The sequence below is a fragment of the Phocoena sinus genome, chromosome 10, assembly GCF_008692025.1.
Source record: "Phocoena sinus isolate mPhoSin1 chromosome 10, mPhoSin1.pri, whole genome shotgun sequence".
Classification (NCBI taxonomy): Eukaryota; Metazoa; Chordata; class Mammalia; order Artiodactyla; family Phocoenidae; genus Phocoena; species Phocoena sinus.
In genome coordinates, this window is record NC_045772.1 from 23,136,458 (window position 1) to 23,158,632 (window position 22,175).

The 22,175-nt window shown below is 41.0% G+C and overlaps 2 non-coding genes across 2 annotated transcripts; both read right to left on the reverse strand.

Moving 5' to 3' along the window:
• Positions 1–7,457: 7,457 nt before the first annotated feature.
• TRNAW-CCA lies at positions 7,458–7,529 on the reverse strand. Its single transcript has one exon. It is a non-coding gene; the product is annotated as a tRNA-Trp (tRNA).
• A 664-nt stretch (positions 7,530–8,193) lies between these two features.
• Positions 8,194–8,265, reverse strand: TRNAD-GUC. Its single transcript has one exon. It is a non-coding gene; the product is annotated as a tRNA-Asp (tRNA).
• Between the last annotated feature and the right edge of the window lie 13,910 nt (positions 8,266–22,175).

A 22,175-nucleotide genomic window follows, 5' to 3' on the forward strand; every position in this document is an offset into this window, starting at 1 on the left:
CATGTGGACGCTCATCTTCCTCGATTTGATTTACTTGGGGGAGGCAAGGGGAAAGCGGGCAGTTAAATCTCCGTCTCTGCTTGCGAGCGCTTCTTTTGTTCCCGAAATTCAGAAAAAGCCAGACCTTGACTACGGGGCACTTTGAACTACCCTTGAATTTGTGACGAAATTGTATTGCCAAATATTGCACTTGCCTCTTACCCTAAAGAAGGTTGGGACCTTTCTAAATTATTTCATTTAGTTATTTGGGGCTCAATTGCATTTTGTTCAGAGCCGTCTCTGGGTTGGATCCCTCCACCCTTAAGTATCTTACCCGTAACTTAAACCTAATGCTTCATAATACAACGAAATGAAATGATTTAGGAATTCCTTAATGGATAACTTACAACTGAGACAGGTGCATTCTATATTTTAATCTTAGGGGAAGCCTAGTGACTAATAATTAGGCCGGAAACCCTAATCAAACCCCTATTACGGATCCGAGTTAAAACTTGGTGGAGTCTCAGAAATTTTACAATAAAAATGTCTTTCTGAAAACAAACCATTAACGACAAACGTTTAAATACCTTTCGAATTTATATGTTTCAAGATATTTTCTTCCAAGAAAAGAAAGAAACTGACCTTGGATTTAGGGTGTCTTAATCATTTCCCCAGATTCTGACCTCCAAACTATGTTTTATAAGCTACTTTAAAAAAAAAAGTTTATCTGATTTCTGCATGGTTGTTTAAGTTCCAGTAAATTTACTGGAAACACTAAAAATGTTTCCTATGAATTAAGCCATTTTATTTTTAGAAATTGAGGAGATATTTCTTTTAACGATAGTCTATTTTCCTAGAGGCAATTTTACTAATTATTTTCTAAAAATATCAGTATTTACATATATTTGAGCAATAGTATTCAGACCAGAAATGCAAAATAAAAATTGTATTTTAATTAGCCAGTTGTTTCGTAGGTACAGAGGCAAGGGTTTCATCTTCAGACGGTGAACTGAGCTGACAGGCGAACGACCATAATTTCGCAGTGACTGGTAACCCCATAAATGTAGTCAGTGAGTGTGGGATGGTCCCAGGCAGTGTGCCTGGCACAGTTCAGTTACTTCTTCCAGTATAGTCTCAAATTACACGCAAGGCAGAAGTCCTGAGCAGAATATCTGCAAGGCCACAGTTAACGGGTTTATTCTATCCTATTTGAATTAGCAAGTTATCCTGTTAAATCGTTACCTTGCTAGTTGAAGGGGTTGACTTGACTGTACTAACAGTTTTTAAGAGGTAGGTTTTGCCGCTCTAACTGAAAAGGGTCAGAGTTACCAGGGCTTAGTATTTGATCTGACGAGGGTGGAGTACATAGAAGGATCTCCAGCCTCTGATAGCTGCCCTATGGTCTGAGGATACCTGGGCAGCTAGGTTCCTGAAGTGGATCTTCAGAGGAGGAAGAGGCATCACTGACACTTTGAAAATAATAATCTACATAAATTTGATGCCAGTAGAGTACAATGCTGGAATCACAGAGCCACCTGGAGGGACATCTGAGGGTGCTGCACTGGAGCTCTGCTTTTTCATAGGGCCATTGTACCAGAAAATTTCCAGGCAGTTTAATCCTACCTTTTACCACAAGCAAAAAAAAAAAAAAAAAAATCACCTGTTGAGTCTGAAAGTTGTTATATTTTATTTTTATTTCTGATTGAGTTATAATAAACACATCAATACAATATTAGTTTCAAGTGTACAACAGTGATTCTGTATTTTTATGCTTTATGAAATGATCACCATACAAAGTTGTTAAAATATTTTTGACGATTCCCTCATGTGTACATTACATTCCCATGATTTATATATCGTTTTTTTTTTTTTTTGCGGTACGCAGGCCTCTTACTGTTGTGGCTTCTCCCGTTGAGGAGCACAGACTCTAGACACGCAGGCTCAGCGGCCATGGCTCACGGGCCCAGCCGCTCCGCTGCATGTGGGATTTTCCCGGACCGGGGCACGAACCCGTGTCCCCTGCATTGGCAGGCAGACTCTCAACCACTGTGCCACCAGGGAAGCCCTCCCATGACTTATTTATCTTATAATTGGAAGTTTGTACCTCATAATCCCCTTCCCCTATGGCAACCACCAGTTTGTTCACTGTATCTGAGAGTCTGTTTCTGTTTTGTTTGTCCATTTGTTTTGTTTTTCAGATTCCACGTATAAGTGAAATCATACGGTATTTTTCTCTGTCTGACTTATTTCACTTAGCCTAATACCCCCCAGGTACATCCATGTTGCTGCAAATGGCAAGATATCATCCTTTTTATGGCTGAGTAATATTCCAGTGTGTGTGTGTGTGTGTGTGTGTGTGTGTGTGTGTGTCTGTCTATCAATGTATATCACATTTTCTTTATCCATTCACCTATGGAGGGACACTTAGTTTGCTTCCATATCTTCGATGTTGTAAACGATGCTGCAATAAACATAGGAGTACATATATCCTTTTGAATTAGTATTTTTGTTTTCTTCATATAAATACCTAGAAGTGGAATTGCTAGATCATATGGTACTCCTATTTTTAATTTTTTGAGGAAACTTCATACTGTTTTCCATAGTGGCTGTACCAATTTACATTCTCATTAATAGTGTACGAGAATTCCCTTTTCTCCACATCCTTGCCAATACTTGTCTTTTTGATAATAGCCCTTTTGACAGGTGTGAGATGGTATCTTGCTGTGGTTTCGATTTGCATTTCCCTAATGATTAGTGATGTTGAGCACCTTTTCAGTGTGTGTTGGCCATCTGTATGTCTTCTGAAAGTTCTTTTAAATATACACAGTACTGTACGCTACAGGCCAACATTAAAGATAACATAATTCACAAAGAACTGAATTCTAGATGCCTGAAATCAATGTTCCCTGAGTAAAAACATTCTCATTCCCTCTCATTAATTCTCTCTCCTTTTCTTATCCCTGGACACTATCAAAAGGAGGTTACTTGCAGATTCTACATTTCTCAGGAGACATGGTTGATGTCGTAGCTATCAGACAGTGAGATTGACTTTCTACATCATCCACAAAGCCATGAGTTATCAAATTCAGACTTGGAATTATCCTAGATGCATCCAGGTATATCCCCAGCACCACTATTTTTAGTGATGAAGGTAATTTTGATTTTAACTCTGCTGTAGAGCTCCGAAGTAGAGGGTTTTTTTTTTTATACTCTTATGTACATTAAGGCCGAGAGGTTGGGCTACAGAGTTTGGGTGGCCTCTGTTCCTGGTTACCACTTCCAAACGATTTCTCCTCTTTCCTCCTTCAAAAACATTTGAAGTTCACATCATCATAAATCACACCTCATCCTCTTTACTGCTATAATTTCTCAACCCTTGGCCAATCTCCCTCAGAAATTAGACCATTGCTCCATGCTCTAAGTTTTCCTCACCATCCCTTTTGTCTACGTTCTTTGTGAATTCAACATTCTAACAGATGGCCCATGTAACACTGACATTGGGCCTCTTAGGTCTTTGACCTCTTCATCTCCAATAACGTGTTCCTCTATTCCATCTCATCCATCCACTCTAGTGGTAAGACTCTGAACCCTGTCATCAATAGCTGTTTTACCTTCTAAATCTCAAATTCAAGCATCCCAATTGTCAATCACTAGCCTCTTTCCTTCAGCTCATTTATCGTATTCTCACTGACCTCCCATTCATTAACCCCAACACTTTAAAGAAAAACCTATTATCCTGCTCCTGCCATCATATAATCATTCCAACTCAACTGAAGTAGATTCCCTGATCAATCCATATAATCACTCTTCTGCAAACATTTTCAACTCTCTTACTCCAATGTCTCTATCTTTCTTTCTTGGAAGAGCCTCAGCCTTGCTGGGACTGAACCTTGCTGGAACAAACTTTCTCACTGCTTGCGCCCAAGTAGCAAAGATTGCTGGAGAAAAGTCATACAACAACTGGTTTTAATTCATGACCTCAGACCTCACAGGAGCACTCGACACTGGCTGACAAAGCTCTTCATTCTCTGGATTAACCATTCATATCTTCACTTCTCAAATTGCTCACATCCCTTCCCCATTTTCAGCTGGTAACCTTGCTTCATACTTGAGAAAATAGAAACCATCTGTAGGAATGCCTCAACTTCAGACGGTCAAATCTGCACTCATTTTCTCTTGCATCTTTCTTGCTTAAATTGAAGTGGTGTCCTTCTATCAGAGTGAATTCCACCAGTTGTACTCTGGATCTCACCCTTCTGTCCTCAAGGACTTGATTCTTTCAGTCATCTGTGAAACTTCTGAATTAAAAAAAAAAGACGATGTTTTATTTTGTGTTACAGTCATCCAATATAACAAATATTTTAATTATCTTTTATGTTGAAACAGGTATTAGAGATTTTTTTTTAAAAATCTTTAAAATATTACAGCTCGGGGGCTTCCCTGGTGGCGCAGTGGTTGAGAGTCTGCCTGCCAATGCAGGGAACACAGGTTCGTGCCCCGGTCCAGGAAGATCCTGCATGCTGCGGAGCGGCTGGGCCCGTGAGCCATGGCCGCTGAGCCTGCGCGTCTGGAGCCTGTGCTCCGCAACGGGAGAGGTCACAACAGTAAGAGGCCCGCGTACCGCAAAAAAAAAAAAAAAAAAAACGTATGTTGCAGCTCTGGTACCCAAAACTTTGGGAAACAGTGGAAGGATATTTCTATGTGAAACCACAGATTTTTTTTTTTTAAATGATGTTATTACTTTGTCAGAAAACTCTTCCAAAACTTTTTTTTTTTTCCTAAAACACTTGATAACTGCCTACATTTCCCTTTTTGGAGTTCTTAATGTTATTAACATACAGGTGACTTTTTTATTTTTCATATCCTGTTTTGTATAGGACTTGGTTGTGGATTTAAGGATGTCACCTCAAACAGCAGTTGATGAAATACTACATGGTCATGAAAATCATGTTCTTGACATTTATTTAAGAATATGAGAGAATGTTTACAACACAGCAGTAAGTAAAATACAAAATAGAAAAAGAGACCCATGTTAGAGTAAGATCTCAGTTCTATAAAGAACTGAAATGTGTATGGATATGTGTATATTTAAATGGACTACATGAATATAGACCAGAATGTTTGTAGTAGTTTCCTCTAGGTGATGGGGACAGGTGTTTTTTCTTTTCTTCCCTGTTTTTCTGTATTTCCCAAGATTTCTGCAATGAACACATACGATTTTATAATCATAACTACTTTGAATTAGTGTGAGAAACTGGGGAATCACTTGGCTTATCAGAATTCAGAATCTGTTTTTCAGTTTTCATTTCCAAAGGCTCCATTTTATCAGTTTATCCAGAGTACATCAGTCTTAGGTAAATGATTAAAAATAATTCAAAAGAGAAAGCTTATTAAACAGGTGAGATAAATGCTCAGTGCTTCTGTACTAGTGGATAAATCCACTTGTATGAATAAATGATACACTGGAAACTTTTTAGTGAAATAGAACAAAATCACAGAGCTATTAAGTGTCAGGATTTGGGAATTCAAATATGAATTTGTGTATTCCAGAGCCTCTTTCCTTATATCATTACTATACAATGATTGTAGAGGTTTAAGTTAAAATGAAGTGTTGGATTTTGGGTCATTTCAAAGTTACAGCAAGTTAGCAAATGGGTCATTCTGAGAAACTACAAATGTCCAGCCTTGGGAAAGAAGCTGGAACCTGTGAAGTGACAATTTTAGAGCTATAGCACTATTAATAATGACATATATATATTGCTTTACTCCCCTGCTACCTCAAAATGTGGCTGTATTTGGAGATGAGGCCTTTTAAGAGGTGATTAAGCTAAAATGAAGCCATTAGAATGGGTCCTAATACGATCTGACTGGTGTCCTTGTAAGAGGAAACTTGGACACACAGAGAGACACTAGGGAAGTGTGCGTACATTGGAAAGACCATGTGAGAACACAACAAGAAGGTGGCCATCTATGAGGCAAGGACAGGCCTTAGAAGAAACCAACCATGCTGTCACCTTGATCTTGGACTTCTAGCCTTCAGAACAGTCAGAAAATTTCTGTTGTTTAAGCTACCCAGTCTGTGGTATTTTGCTATGGCCGCCCTAGCAAGGTAATACATATAAACCTCTACTTTTATAGTTGAAGAAGTCAGATCACAGGGTGACCTTGACTCATAGAAGGCATTTATGTATGTCCATTGGATGAATAAATGCCTTAAAGTCACAAAGAAACTTTCATTATTTTTCAAGATCTTCCTTTATGAGGACTTTTTGAACTACCCAAGGCGGAGTTAATGTTCCTATTTTAAGCACCCTCACACCACTCTGTTCATGCTACTCTCATGGCACTCACCCCAACATATTACGGTGTTTGGTTACTTAATGTATCTTTTTCCTGCTGCTCAAAAAAAACCCCACTTTCACTCTGTATCCTTTTCCTCAGTGTTTATCACAGTATCAGTGGTCCATAAATATCTGTTGAAATGAGTGACCTAATCTCAATCCAACCAAAAAAGAAAGGGAAGAACAAACTACACAGAATAAAAACACAATTTCCAATGCTATATTAAGTTGAAACATAAGAAATTAATATTTGGTATTTTCAAAATACTGAGCAGGAAAACTTGGTGACTTCCACAGAACATATCCAATAATAAAAAAAATTAATTTCTCCTAGTCTTGCTATTCATTTTTTGTACAACAGACATTTGACACATGCCTGTTAAGGCACTATTCAGTACTAAGAGTACTGGAGCTTACAAAGGTGAATGAGTAAACTTTGCTCCCTGCTATGAGAGATTAATAGTTGAAAGTGGTACCTGATTTGTCACCACTCGCATTAATTGGTGAAAATATAAAAGATGCATTGGTATCACTTAGGTCCAATGGATTCTAGCAAGTTTTTTCAACAGTTTCCACCTTTATTATAAAACACTTAGTAAAGAGTGGGATCTGGGGTCAGTCACGCGGTTCAGAGTCTCGGGTGGGACTCTGTTTCATCCGTAAGCGTGTACAATGTGCACACATTGCAGGGTTGTCTACAGTGCCTGGCACATGGGCTAAAGCATGTAAACTATTACACAAAGTTAGAAACTACCCTGTTGGACTTGCTTTCCGAAGGCAAACGAGTCTAAAATTGTTTTTGGAAAAACAGCTTGTACGGTATATGTATCGTATGTTTCCTGTTAAGGACCACCATGGGCTGATATGCCCACGAATGCACAACAGTAATAGCCCACATCTCTATGCATTATGCACTTTGAATGACAGAGAACTCACAAGGCCAAACAGTAAAAAAAAAAAAAGAAACCAGCCTTAATGTTTCACGATATATAGTGATCCTCGTCTTTTTGCAGACTAAGGATTACTGGGATAACATTTGAATGAGTAAGATTTAATCCTAAAATCAAAGGCATTTTCAAAAAATGGCGAGAATACATCTAGCTTTATAGAAACCAGTGGGCCTAAAAATAAAAACCATGACCCCGACGTGATTCGAACACGCAGCCTTCTGATCTGGAGTCAGACGCGCTACCGTTGCGCCACGAGGTCCTGCTGGGCTGTGGCTCACGCAATTTCTTAGGACTCCGGTAACATGGCGTCTCTTCCGGGCACGCCTCGCCTTGTCTTCCATTCTCTCCCTGCCCCTCCATCAAGTTTAGGTCGGACTGGAGACTGATTCTTTTAGTGCCAATATTTTCCTCACAGCTATCCCTCTACCTAGGCAAGGATGGAACTAGCAGAGGCGGGAGAATGGAGTTTCCCTTTTAGTCGAGTCTCCAGGGTCAAAGGACACCGGTCCTTCCTCTTCTTCTGCAAGCGATTTCCGTTCTAACCTGCCCGGCTAGGGGCGGAGACTCGGCCCTCATCTTCCCCACCCCCTCCCCGTTCAGTGGGCTGAGTTCGTGACCTCCGTTTGGAATTTGGCGGGGCGCTACTGCGCATGCGTAGGCGTTTGCCAGCTAGCGTCAGCTACCGGCTGGGAGCGCGCAGTGGGTTTTTAACGAACGTTTTCGTCTTTCTTAATCCTTCTGACAACAGTGTAAAGCGTTTACTCTCGGAGTTGACTTTTATCTCACGGTGAGCATTAAGCTTAAAAGTTACCACTTTGAAAAGACGCACTTATAAAAAATATCCGCATGCTGTGTTTGTCACCCATGCTGGGCAGTTGAATTACGCAGAAAATAGTAGTAGTGGTTAGTAAAAGTAAACTTTTCTCCCCGTCGGGGAATTGAACCCCGGTCTCCCGCGTGACAGGCGGGGATACTAACCACTATACTAACGAGGAGCTGTTCGTTTCTCTTCTCTCAAGTCCTACTTCAAGGTAAGGAGAGATTTCCCCTGCTACCACTCACCTGCGAGTGTGAAAATAGCCTGTTGCTCCTCACATTATCCATTATGGGCGCCTTGGACTCTTTTCGTCCCTGAAAATAGTAGATGGTTTAGAATAAATGAAACAAAATGCGCTTCCAGTTTTAGTGATGGTGAACTGTTGAACATAGTTTGCCAGGACTTTTCATGCTTTCCAGATGATTTAGGTTTCTGGCGGGAGATTTTTGTTTTAAGTGACCAAGAATACCGAGTTGACACAGGGTTTTTTTGTTTTTTAATTTTAATTTTATTAGAGTATGGTTGATTTAGAATGTTGTGTTAGGAAGCAGAGTTTTACCTTCACAAATTTATATATTTTTTCTTTAGTCAAACTTCAAGGGTATCATGGTTGCCAGATGTCAGGGGCAGTCGGAGTTGCCCCACAGTCTAGTGCCTCTTCAAACTATTTGTAAGCTTTTCAGACACAAAAGGGCTCATGCAGACCAAATGAAATTTTATTAGCTGATTTTTCTTGTATTTAGGTCTTTTTCCTGAGGCGTCTACAGTTTACTTGGAAATGACAAACACTTAAATGGTTAAATAATAATACATTTAAATAATTCAAAACAAGGATGTGCCATTGATTAAACATAGGGTTAGGAAAGTACATTAATATAATAATTTATATTATCCTGAGACTTTTCATAAACAGGATCAAGCCTGTTCCCAGGGGGACCAAGAGGGCCTCACTTACAAACTTCTAAGGTTAACTCTAAATAAGTGAATTTATAGAGTCACAAACTGACATGATTAAATGTCTTTATTATAGAACTTAAACTTACGTGTCTTAAGAAATCCATTCCTTGTACTAGGAATTAGTATTTTTATAGATCATAGGTTACATGGTGTTTTCCATCTGATGAAAGTGATTTTAGATTTAAACGCAGACATTAAAAAATGGCAATTTCTTTTTTTTTATAACATCTTTATTGGAGTATAACTGCTTTACAACGGTGTGTTAGTTTCTGCTGTATAACAAAGTGAATCAGCTATACATATACATATATCCCCATATCCCCTCCCTCTTGCATCTCCCTCCCACCCTCCCTATCCCACCCCTCTAGGTGGTCACAAAGCACTGAGCTGATCTCCCTGTGCTATGTGGCCAAACCCACTAGCTATCTATTTTACATTTGGCAGTGTATATATGTCCATGCCACCCTCTCACTTCATCCCAGCTTACCCTTCCCCCTCCCCATGTCCTCAAGTCTATTCTCTATGTCTGCATCTTTATTCCTGTCCTGGCCCTAGGTTCTTCTTTTTTTTTTTTTAGATTCCATATATATGTGTTAGCATACGGTATTTGTTTTTCTCTTTCTTTTTTTTTCTTTTTTTGCGGTACGCGGGCCTCTCACTGTTGTGGCCTCTCCCGTTGCGGAGCAACAGGCTCCGGACGCGCAGGCTCAGTGGCCATGGCTCACGGGCCCAGCCGCTCCGCGGCATGTGGGATCCTCCCACACCGGGGCACGAACCCGTGTCCCCTGCATCGGCAGGCGGACTCTCAACCACTGCGCCACCAGGGAAGCCCTGTTTTTCTCTTTCTGACTTACTTCACTCTGTATGACAGTCTCCAGGTCCATCCACCTCACTACAAATAACTCAGTTTCATTTATTTTTATGGCTGAGTAATATTCCATTGTATATATGTGCCACATCTTCTTTATCCATTCACCTGTCAATGGACACTTAGGTTGCTTCCATGTCCTGGCTATTGTAAATAGAGCTGCAATGAACATTGTGGTACATGACTCTTTTTTTTTTTTTATGACTCTTTTTGAATTATGGTTTTCTCAGGGTATATGCCCAGTAGTGGAATTGCTGGGTCATATGGTAGTTCTATTTTTAGTTTTTTAAGGAACCTCCATACTGTTCTCCATAGTGGCTGTATCAATTTACATTCCCACCAGCAGTGCAAGAGTGTTCTCTTTTCTCCACACCCTCTCCAGCATTTATTGTTTGTAGATTTTTTGATGATGGTCATTCTGACTGGTGTGAGGTGATATCTCATTGTAGTTTTGATTTGCATTTCTCTAATGATTAGTGATGTTGAGCATCCTTTCATGTGTTTGTTGGCAATCTGTATATCTTCTTTGGAGAAATGTCTATTTAGGTCTTCTGTCCACTTTTGGATTGGGTTGTTTGTTTTTTTGATATTGAGCTGCAGGAGCTGCTTGTAAATTTTGGAGATTAATCCTTTGTCAGTTGCTTTGTTTGCAAATATTTTCTCCTATTCTGAGGGTTGTCTTTTCATCTTGTTTATGGGTTCCTTTGCTGTGCAAAAGCTTTTAAGTTTCATTAGGTCCCATTTGTTTATTTTTATTTCCATTTCTCTAGGAGGTGGGTCAAAAAGGATCTTGCTGTGATTTATGTCATAGAGTGTTCTGCCTGTGTTTTCCTCTAAGAGTTCTATAGTGTCTGGCCTTACATTTAGGTCTTTAATCCATCTTGTGTTTAAAAAAATGGCAATTTCTGAGGCCTGTTTTGGCACATTTTTTTTTCACTCTTAAATACACCCAAAGCCTCAATAAAACTCAGTGTCCCTGGGCCTCCTTCTACTTCTGACCCTCCACTAACTCTTGTAAAGTCCAAAGGGCCCTGCGATAACTATGCTGATGTCCTTTTCTGAGTAGGATTGAAGAGACTTCCCTCTGGTCTCTCAGTTGGAGAGGCTTCAGGGCAGTGGGAAGCCAGGTCTTCTGAACTGTTTGCACAAGGTTCCACACTGTGGGAGAAGAGGCTTAATCTTTGTCTCTTCAGAAGAGACACCATCCTCTCCACCTAAGCTCTGTAAAGCTATGCCAGTGGCTCTACATGTGTTGTTACTGCTCCTCTTTTATCCTCCCTAGGGATGGGAAGAAGCAGCCTGAGTCAGCAGAGATTATGGAGCAGGGAACACAACACCTGCTGTCCATCTTCCTAAAATGGAAGGAAAAGAGAGGGTAACTAACCTGAACAGGATAAGGCAGCTCAGAGATTCCTCACTGTCAGCACTGGGAGAAAGTAAAGGTTACAATCGGACTGGCAGTACAGAGGGCATAGAACTCTCTTTGGAGGTAAACAGCATGATGGCAATTGATGTGATTGAAAGTTTCAAATCTTGCTTTACCTAAGTAACTGTAGAGCTTATCACAGCTTGCAAAAGCATTCACATTCATTTTCTCTTCCCAACAGCCCTGGGAGGTTAACAGGGCAAGTTTTTATCCCTATACGGGAATCTTGTGTAGTTATACAGGTAGGAGGTGGTGAGAGGCCAGGAATCACCCAAGCCTTGACTGCAAATCTTGTGCAGTTTTCACCCTGCTGCACAGTTCCACATACATGTATATTAACAAAGAAATATGAGTTATGGAGAGAAAAAGTTTTATCACTTTGTATGTGTCACACTTGTTCCTGTACTAATATTTATTAACCTCTAATTACTTAGCAGACACTGTAGTTATTTATTCACTATTGAACCTACAATATGCCAGACATTGCTTTAGATGCATGAGGAGGTTTCAGTTAACAAATTCTGTTCTTGTGGAGCTTATTTCCTAACAGAAGGAGGACAGACCATAAACAATGATGATCATAGATAAATAAGTTAGATGGTGACAAGAGTGGAAATAGAAGAAAATAGCACGGTAAGTGGGTTTGGAGAGTGGCAAGTTAAGTAAACAGAATGTGGTCAAAGTAGGCTTCATTTTTTTTTTTAATTTATTTTTTTAACTTATTTATTTGTGGCTGTGTTGGGCCTTCGTTGCTGCACGCAGGCTTTCTCTAGTTGCAGAGAGCAGGGGCTACTCTTCGTTGTGGTGAGCCTGCTTCAGTAGTTGTGGCTCGTGGGCTCTAGAGCACAGGCTCAGTAGTTGTGGCGCACGGGCTTAGTTGCTCCGCAGCATGTGGGATCTTCCCGGACCAGGGCTCAAACCCATGTCCCCTACATTAACAGGCGGATTCTTAACCAGTGCACCACCAAAGAAACCCAGTTTGTAGCCTTTTGAATATGGCTTCTTTCACTTAGCATAATGCTTTTGAGAGTCGTCCAAGTTGTTGTATGGATCAGTAGTTTTTTTTTAAATTGCTGATTAGTGTTCTATTGTATGGATGTTTGTTCATCCACTCTCTAGTTAATGGGCATTTGTATTTTTTCCAGTTTTTGACTGTTATAAAAATAGCTATTACAAACATTAGTGTACAGGTTTTTGTGTGGACATAGATCTTCAGTTCTCTTGGGTCAATACCTAGAAGTGGGACTGCTGAGTCTTAGGGTAAGTGTATGTTTACCTTCATGAGAAACTGCCAAACTGTTTTCCTAAGTGGCTGTAACATTTTGCATTTCTACCAACAATGTATGAGAGTTCTTGTTGTCCCATATCTTTGCTAACACGGTATTGTAAGTATTTTTTATTTAAGCCTTTCTACTGTAACATTTTGCATTTCTACCAACAATGTATGAGAGTTCTTGTTGTCCCATATCTTTGCTAGCACAGTATTGTAAGTATTTTTTATTTAAGCCTTTCTAATAGGTGTGTAGCGGGATCTCACTGTAGTTTGTTTTTTTGGTGATGTCGCTGTTAATTTTTTTGTTTAATTGAAGTATAGTTGATTTACAATGTTGTGTTAGTTTCTGGTGTACAGCAAAGTAATTCAGTTATACATATTCTTTTTTCATATTCTTTTCCATTATGGTTTATTATAGGTTATTGAATGTGGTTCCCTGCACTATACAGTAGGAGGTTGTTTATCCATTCTATATATAATGGTTTGCATCTGCTAGACCCACGTTCCCAAATTAACCCTCCCCCTCCCCTCCCCTCCCCCTCCCCTCCCCCTCCCCTCCCCTCCCCTCCCCTCCCCTCCCCTCCCCCTCCCCTCCCCTCCCCCTCCCCCTCCCCTCCCCTCCCCCTCCCCTCCCCTCCCCCTCCCCTCCCCTCCCCCTCCCCTCCCCTCCCCCTCCCCCTCCCCTCCCCTCCCCCTCCCCTCCCCTCCCCCTCCCCTCCCCTCCCCCTCCCCTCCCCCTCCCCTCCCCTCCCCCTCCCCTCCCCTCCCCTCCCCTCCCCTCCCCTCCCCTCCCCTCCCCCTCCCCTCCCCTCCCCCTCCCCCTCCCCTCCCCTCCCCTCCCCCTCCCCTCCCCCTCCCCTCCCCTCCCCTCCCCCTCCCCTCCCCTCCCCCTCCCCTCCCCTCTCCTCCCCCTCCCCCTCCCCTCCCCTCCCCTCCCCCCTCCTTCCCCTCCCCTCCCCCTCCCCTCCCCTCCCCTCCCTCTCCCCCTTCCCCTCCCCCTTCCCCTTCACTGTAGTTTTTATTTATTTATTTTTTTGCGGTACACGGGCCTCTTACTGTTGTGGCCTCTCCCGTTGCAGAGCACAGGCTCCAGACGCGCAGGCTCAGCGGCCATGGCTCATGGGCCCAGCCGCTCCGCGGCATGTGGGATCTTCCCGGACCGGGGCACAAACCCGTGTCCCCTGCATCGGCAGGTGGACTCTCTTCCCTGCGCCACCAGGGAAGCCCTCACTGTAGTTTTAATGTGTCTTTCCCTAATAATTAATGGTGCTGAGCATTTTTCTATGGATTTATTTAAGTATCCAAATCTTTTGCCCTTTTAAAAATTGGGATGTTTTCTTATTATTGAATTTTGAAAGTTCTTTGTACATTTTGATTACTAGTCTTTGTCAGATATATCATATATGATATATATCTTGGGATATATCAACACACACACACCCACACATATATATATATACATACACATATACATATATATATCAACACATATATATCTTGGGAGATGTATTTTCTCCCAAGCTGTGCCTTGTCTTTTCATTCTCTTAAATAATTTTTTGTTTTTATCAGAGGATGCATGACCTAGTTTCTTGTGTCTCTTCCCTTTTTTCTGTTATGCTCACTTCCTCAACCCAGCCTTTGAACATAATATAAACAAGAACTTGGGCTAGCTCACTACCCAACCTTCTTCTTCCCTTCCCTTCTCCCCATAATTAAAGAGCCTAAATGGCTCCTGAGTAGTTTTTGGATTCTGTAATCGTTCATTCACTGAAACATTATATCTATTAAAACACCGAACTTCCCCTGCAAATATGGGAATTAACCCTTCATAAACATTAAAATTCAAAGATAAATGTTTATGATTTGGGCCTGGATGGGTACATGTTTAGATTATGAAGGGGAAAAAAGTCATACTTCACTGTTTCCCAGCCTAATTTATTTAAACAATAATCCAAAGTTAAAACTGAGAGGCAAAAGTGTGTCCCCCTCTAGTTCAATCAACCCTTCAGTCTTTTTTTTCCTTCTCATTAAGAAAACAGACAAACAAACAAAAACCTTTATTGATTTATTCTTTGTGCCAGGCATGGAGCTAGGCAGTGGGGACAAAGATATGGATAAGACTCACTTCCTGCTTTGAGGACTCAGATCATGGGGGAGGTGGACCCTTTAACTGATCATTATTCAATACTTTGTTAAGTGTTATGGTAGAGGCATAATCCAGGCCTATTGAGAACCTGATAAATGTTGGCTCTGCTTTAAGTGCTTTACACCTGTTAACCGTTTAATCCTCTTACAATCCTTTGAGTTTGGTACAATAATTCTCCCCCTTTTACAGATGAGGAAGCTGAGGCACAGGAAGGTTATGGTCACACAGGTAGAAAGTGATGGAAGTATGTCCAAAATAGTATGGAATTACAGAGAAGGGAGGACTACCTCTGCCTGAGGTGCTTGAGGAAAACCTAGCTGGGCCTTCAAAGGATGATGAACTTTGAAAGAGAAGGGGAAAAGTTTTCCAGCACTTCTGCAAGGGGGAAGCACTAATGGTTAAGGCGCAGAGTTTGTTAAGGAGAATGTGGGGATCTGGGAAACAGCAAGTAGAGGGTCTGCTGCTCCTGGGCTGCAGAAGGCAGAGAATGTCTCCATTTTTCATTGTTATGCACAGTCGGGGATCATAAAGGATCACAGACTTTGAGGGGCTGGCAGGAACCTTGGATCTTTTCCACCGTTTCAGTTATCTGGGTAAGGAGACTGAGACCCAGAGAGCTCCAGTGATTTTCCTAAATTCCCGGGGCTGAGAACACCACTCTTTTCTTTTTTTGTTGCTGTACTAATGCAAGGGAATCTGTGAGCTGAGTGATTAGGTGTGTGTGTGTGATGCGGGGAGTGTTCCAGAGCATCAGATCTCGGTATCACCTTGGCTGTGGTTATTGGCCCCAGGGCTGGTCTCAGCTTCTGTTCCGATTTCTGAGGAAGCCACCTGCTGGCACTGGCCCCAAGACTCAAGGTCACTGACCTTACTGTTTCTAACTTTTTTTGGGCCTTGCTGGCCACCGGCTGACCTGCCGGTTAGTGTCTGTGTAGATTGATCTGTCTGACCTTAAGTCATCCTCAGACAGCCGGGAAGGACAAGTTCATTCCCCCTTTTTGGGGTGGGATGGCATAGTTTCTACTTCTTTTCTTTAATCTTTACCTGTTTCCTCTTCTAAATGCAAAGCAACAGAAAAATTCTCGCTTCATATGCACGACTCGGGTTTGGCATTCAAGTTGCTATTTTAGGGCAAAAGCTTCTGACATTTCTTATTCTTCTGTGATTCACTCATGTGACTAGCAAGGTTATCAGAATTTATGGATAAAAATGAAGTTGATGATACAGTAAATGAGAAGGAAGCCAGCACAAAATAATATGAAGTGCACTGTTTTTCTGTGCGTTTCTATATACTGAAAAAAGTTTGAAAAGAAATATGTGAAAATGTTAGGTTAGTGTATGTTGATGATCTCTTTTTTTTGCGTTTCTGTATTTTCTAAATTTTCTGCTATGTACCTGTATCATTCATTCATGAACGCAGAAAAACAAGAAATAAAATTTTTTGGGGGGTAAGTTACTAATATCAAGCAAAGCAAATAGCTTAAACGCACACCTGTGATAGTCTTTCATAGAACTAGGGTGACTAATCCATTCTCTGATTTTCCTTGTTAGCCCAAGATTTCATTATTTTGCAGCATAAGTTGTTTATATTTAGTTCCTTAAGGCGGGGAGGTGGGTGGATGAGTAAGCAAACTTCAACGCCAGTAAAACAGGGCGTGCAGCCTTTTTCCCTTGTCCCTTTGTCTCCCGGCCCCTGTGTTCCCAGTCTTTTGTTGTTCCCCGCGCGGACTTAGATTCAGGATTTAAAGAAAAACAAGTGCCAGCCCTCCGCGCGCCCTCTGGTGTCCCAGTGAGGTATAGCCAGACAGTAACCCACAAAGATCACGGCCATTTCACACTGCGGTCTCCCCACAGCGTGATGCCGCAGACGAGAATGTCTGGAATCTTAGAGGAAGGAGTCACACACCAACAAGCCTGACAGGTTTAGTCTTTGAAGCCATAGGTGTGGAAAGTGATTCTTAAAAGACAATTAAAGTCGGCATCTGGGTATTTTAAAAAAATCTTGTAATAAAATAAATTCTCAAAGGACACAGGTTTCTGGGTTCTAAAACTAGGAAAGTCAAATTTTGTTCTATAATTAAAATATAAATCAGTACTTCGGATTGAGTGCAAATAAATTAGATGAAAGGGGTCTGGATACTTAGGCTTCAGCTTGACTGGTGATAATGATTTCTGCCACTTTGAGCTTTGTCAATATAACGTGAGAGTTGATACTGAAGGACCTTTTTGTCTATAATTTACTTCTTTGTAAACATCAAACCACATGTTTTTTAAAAGTACATTTCCACTAAAAAGCATACAAACCAACCAATGTAGACAAAGACTATTTTTAAGTGTTTAAGGATTGATGGGGTCTCAGGCTTTACAGTCTTACTTGAATAGGTGTTGGGAAGACAAAACTTTACTTCTACCTTCTTGGGGTCTCTCTTGGGCCTGAGAATTAAATTGACATAAGACATATTTAGGGGAGAAAAGTATACAGATTTTACATATATCTGGAAACCCCCATAGGAAAATGAAGAACATAGAAGTGGCAAAATCTGAATATTTTTATACTAGGTTGAACAAAGAGAGGCGACTGCGGACAAGGAATCAAAATACATGGGGAGGCCAAAGGAAGATGGGAGTTATTTTAACAAGGTTTATTTGTACAGAATTCTCTTGGCCTTGACACCTCATCTCTGGTGATAAGAATGTTTCTTTCCTCCTGGTATAGGGAGGTCATGTTTTCACATGGAGTTTTACCCCTTGCTTTCAAGAAGAAAAAAGGGGACGTCAGAGCTCCTTTTTCTCCTGTTGTTTTTCAAGTAAAAATCTCAAAATAGTACTTATTTGGGGTGGCATATGGTGAAATAGTATGAAACTACATAGTATGAAATTCAAAAAGTTCTGAAGGGTATGCAGAGGAAAGTCTCTCTCCCATCTTTGACCCACAGCTACAATTCTCAAGTGATGTTAGGAGTGGTCTAGCAGCTCAGCAAGGTTGTCAAGAGCTCTAGGTTCTTTCTTCTCATTCCTCTGGGTCTTCTTCTCTGCAACCCATAGCAAATTGATTTTTCTTTTCATGATTGTCACCTCATGGTTACAAGATAGCTGCTGCAGCTCTGGGCATTATGGCCACTTTCAACGTTGGAGCATGAGGAGAGGCAGCTCCAGTAAACTCTCCTTTTGAATTTGTCCCTTAAGAAAGCCTCTCCAGAAGTACTCTGACCATTGTTTCCCTATGTTTCTCTAACCCCTATTGGGTCACCAGCAGTCTGGGAAAGTGACTACCTGGTAAAAATGAGTAGTGATTACAATATAGGTTTTGGCATTCTAGTGTTCTGTGCTATTTATAAGAACTGAAATCTGTTAGTATAATACTGTTTTTCCTTAATTTAACAATATGTTTTAATCAGTTTTATGTCTGGAGATATGCCTGGAAAATTACATACTGCATTAAAATTTCAAATCAAACAAAGGTGCATATGTTTTGAAAGCATTCTGACTACATCCTTCCTCTATTTCAAGTTCTTTCAAGACATCTTACTACTGACTTAATTCCAGTTTTCCTCATAATTAAAGAGGTTGAGTGTCTTTTCATATGTATCTGTCATTTGTACTTTCTCCAGAGCTAGTTTGGTCTGACTTTTCTTCCAGAGTTTCCTGGTGAAATCATTTTAGGACAGCAACTGAGATGATGGTGACATCATCATGATCTCAGGATTACTAGGAGTGACTATATTTCCCACTTTGCTTGGGACAGTCCTAGCTTGTGCCTGTTTGTCCCACTGTATTTTACTAACAGCAGTCCACTCACTTTCAAAAGTGTCTCAATTTGGATGAAAAACTATATGGTATCTATTACTTAAAATATACATCAGAATGCCACAGTCACCATTATGTTCTGGAATTTCAATCAGTAGGTGCAGGATTATCATGAAGGCTGGAGTTTGGTGGCTTCATTCGATGTTGTATCGCCAGAGCCCAGAACAGTGCCTAGTAGAGAGTAAGTGCTTAATAAATAAGAATGAGTCAATAAATAAACTAAGTGCTTAGAACTTGGCCCATTGCCACCTGAGCACCTGGACTCAGTTAGCAAGGAACATGGAGGAATGATTTTGGGGTGTAAACTAATGGTGCCTGCCAAAACATGCAGTTTAGATTTTGATAGATATTGTCAAATTGTTCTCTACAGGGATTGAGCCAGTTTACACTCCCACCAGCAATATGTGAGAGCATCTGTTTCTCTAACCTCCATCCACATGGTGTTATCAAAATTTGTATCTGCCAATCTGGTAGTTTTAATTTGCATTTCCCTTATTATGGAGAAGGTTGAGCATATTTTCATATGTTTAAAAGCCATTTGGAATTCCTTGCCTGGCAACTGTCTGTTCATATCCTTTGCCCATTTTCGATTGAGTTATTGGTCTCTTTCTTATTGATTTGTAGGAATGCAAATAGTTGTTTCCAGTTTTTCATGTCTTTTGAGTTTGTTTTTGGTGTTTTTTGTTTGTTTGTTTGCTTTTTCCTGAGCAGAATTTAAAAAAATGTATTCAGACATAGCTTTCCTTTTATAGCTCCTATGTTTTATATCATGCTCACCAAGGCTTTCCCTACTCCCAGATTAGAAAATAATCCTTCTGTATTTTCATCTCGTACTTTTAGGTTTTCATTGTTTCACATGTTAGTCTTGACCCACCTGTAGTTTATTTTGGTGTCAGATTTGAGGTATTCCGAAAGAGTTCCCAGATCCAATTCCAATTTGTGTGTGGAGGCTTCCCCACACCAACAAGCAATTTTTGGATGCCTGCCGGGTGTCTGAGAATTCAACTCAATTCTGGCACTGTTGACCTGGAGACAGAACCAGATTCCACAGGTAAAGGGCTCAGTCCCACAAGATGCAAGCCCAGGTTGTTACCTGTGCTTCTGACCAACCTGTTATAAATCGGAGGTTCCAATGACCCCCTCCTAGGGGTTAATTAATTTGTTAGAATGGCTCACAGAACTCAGGAAAACCCATTTACTCACTAGATTACCAATTTATTATAAAAGGATATTAAAGGATACAAATCAACAGCCAGATGAAGAGATACATAGGGTGAGGTATGGGGAATGGGTGTGTAGCTTCCATGCCTTCTCCAGGGGGGCCTCCCTCCCCAATCTCCACCTATTCATCAACCCTGCAGTTCTTTAGACCCTGTCTTTCTGGGTTTTTATGGAGGCTTCATTACACAGGCACGACTGACTAAATCATTGGCCACTGACGATTGATTCAACCTCCAGCTCCTATCTCTTCCCTGGAGGTTAGGGGCGTGAGACTGAAAGTTCCAACCCTCTAAGCACATGGTTGGTTCTCTTGACAACCAGCCCCTACCCTTGGGAGGAATCCAGAAGTCACCTTTCCTGAAGCCTTTTCAGGGACCGAGGACAAGAGACCAAATATCCCATTGCTCTTGCTGCTCAGGAAATTCCAAGGGTTTTGGGAGCTGTGAGCCAGGAAGTGTGGATGGAGACCAAATATATATGAGACATGTATAAATCATAATATTGCAGGTATGAATCCAATCTAATATTGTTTACTGAATATTCCACCTTTTTCTCATAATGGAGACTCTAAAGCGTTTCTGGATTTTAGGGACTCCATTTCCTATGACCAGTACTTTTAACATTCTAGTAAATTCTAGGGAAAGGCATTCAAGGGCAAAGCAGTCAGGATGAAAAGTTAATCTTTAGTTTCATGTCTTTACACCGTTGATTTTCTAATAACACTACCTTTTGCTAAGCACTTACTTGTGAAGTATAATACACACAGAAGGCAGTATAAAATATATATGTAGGGTTTAAGAATACTGATAAAATGACACTTGTGTCCCTGTTACCTGGGTTAAGAAGTGAAACATTGCAGTGACTTGAAATTCACTGTGTGATCTTCCTTAATCAAATTCTCCACCCTCCTCCTCAAGAGGTAACCATTAGCCTGATTTTTTTTTTGGTAATTATCCCTTGCTTTGCTTTATACTTTTACCTTAGGTAATATATTGCTCATATATATTTAAAGCTGTGGTTTTCTTTTTTTTTGAAGATGTTGGGGGTAGGAGTTTATTAATTAATTAATTTATTTTTGCTGTGTTGGGTCTTCGTTTCTGTGCGGGGGCTTTCTCTAGTTATGGCAAGCGGGGGCCACTCTTTATCGCGGTGCGCAGGCCTCTCACTATCGTGGCCTCTCCTGTTGCAGAGCACAGGCTCCAGACGCGCAGGCTCAGTAGTTGTGGCTCACGGGCCTAGTTGCTCCGCGGCATGTGGGATCCTCTGAGACCAGGGCTCGAACCCGTGTCCCCTGCATTAACAGGCAGGCTCTCAACCACTGTGCCACCAGGGAAGCCCTATTGCTCATATTTTTGACAACTGAGTAGCAATCACAACCATTGTGGCAGGTTCTCAGAAGATAAGCTACAGTTCCCCGAGTCAAGTTTGTCTTTAGCACTTCTGAGAGAATCCAAGAGCTCCTTCTGGAAAGTCAGGGGTCAAATCAAGAGTGAGTTCTGGGAAACACAGGATATGCCACAGTTGGACCATCTGCTATAGTTTGGGTCAGGTGACAGACATCTGCAGAAATATAGTCAGGCGATGGATGGCTCTCTATCTGATGCTTTCCTGCCTCTATGGCCCCTCTTCTACTCTCTAGAGGAAATCAAAACTGACCCCTTCTGTGGGGTGAAGGGAATTTCCTCAGCTCATCCAAACAGCAGGCCATGGTGAGTGTGTTAGTTTTCTATTGCCATGTAACAAACTCCCACAAATGTAACAGCATCAATCCTTCTCAAACTCTTCCAAAAAATTGCAGGGGGAGAAACACTCCCAAATTCATTCTATGAAGCCACCATCACCCTGATACCAAAACCAGAAAAACATAACACATAAAAAGAAAATTATAGACCAATATGACTGATGAAATTAGATGCAAAAATCCTGAACAAAATACTATCAAACAGAATCCAACAGCACATTAAAAGGATCATACACCATGATCAAGTGGGATTTATCCCAGGGATGCAAGGATTCTTCATCATAACCAAATCAATCAATGTGAAACACTGCATTAACAAATTAAGGAATAAAAACCATATGATTGTCTCAATAGATGCAGAAAAAGCTTCTGACAAAATTCAACACCCATTTATGCTAAAAACTCTCCAGAAAATGGGCATAGAGGAAACCTACCTCAACATAAAAGAGGCCATCTATGACAAACCCACAGCAAGCATCATACTCAATGGTGAAAAACTGAAAGCATTTCCACTAAGATCAGAAAAAGATGTCCACTCTTGCCACTCTTATTCAACATGGTTTTTGAAGGCCTAGCTGCAGCAATCAGAGAAGAAAAAGAAATTAAAGGAATACAAACTGGAAAAGAAGTAAAACTGTCACTGTTTGCA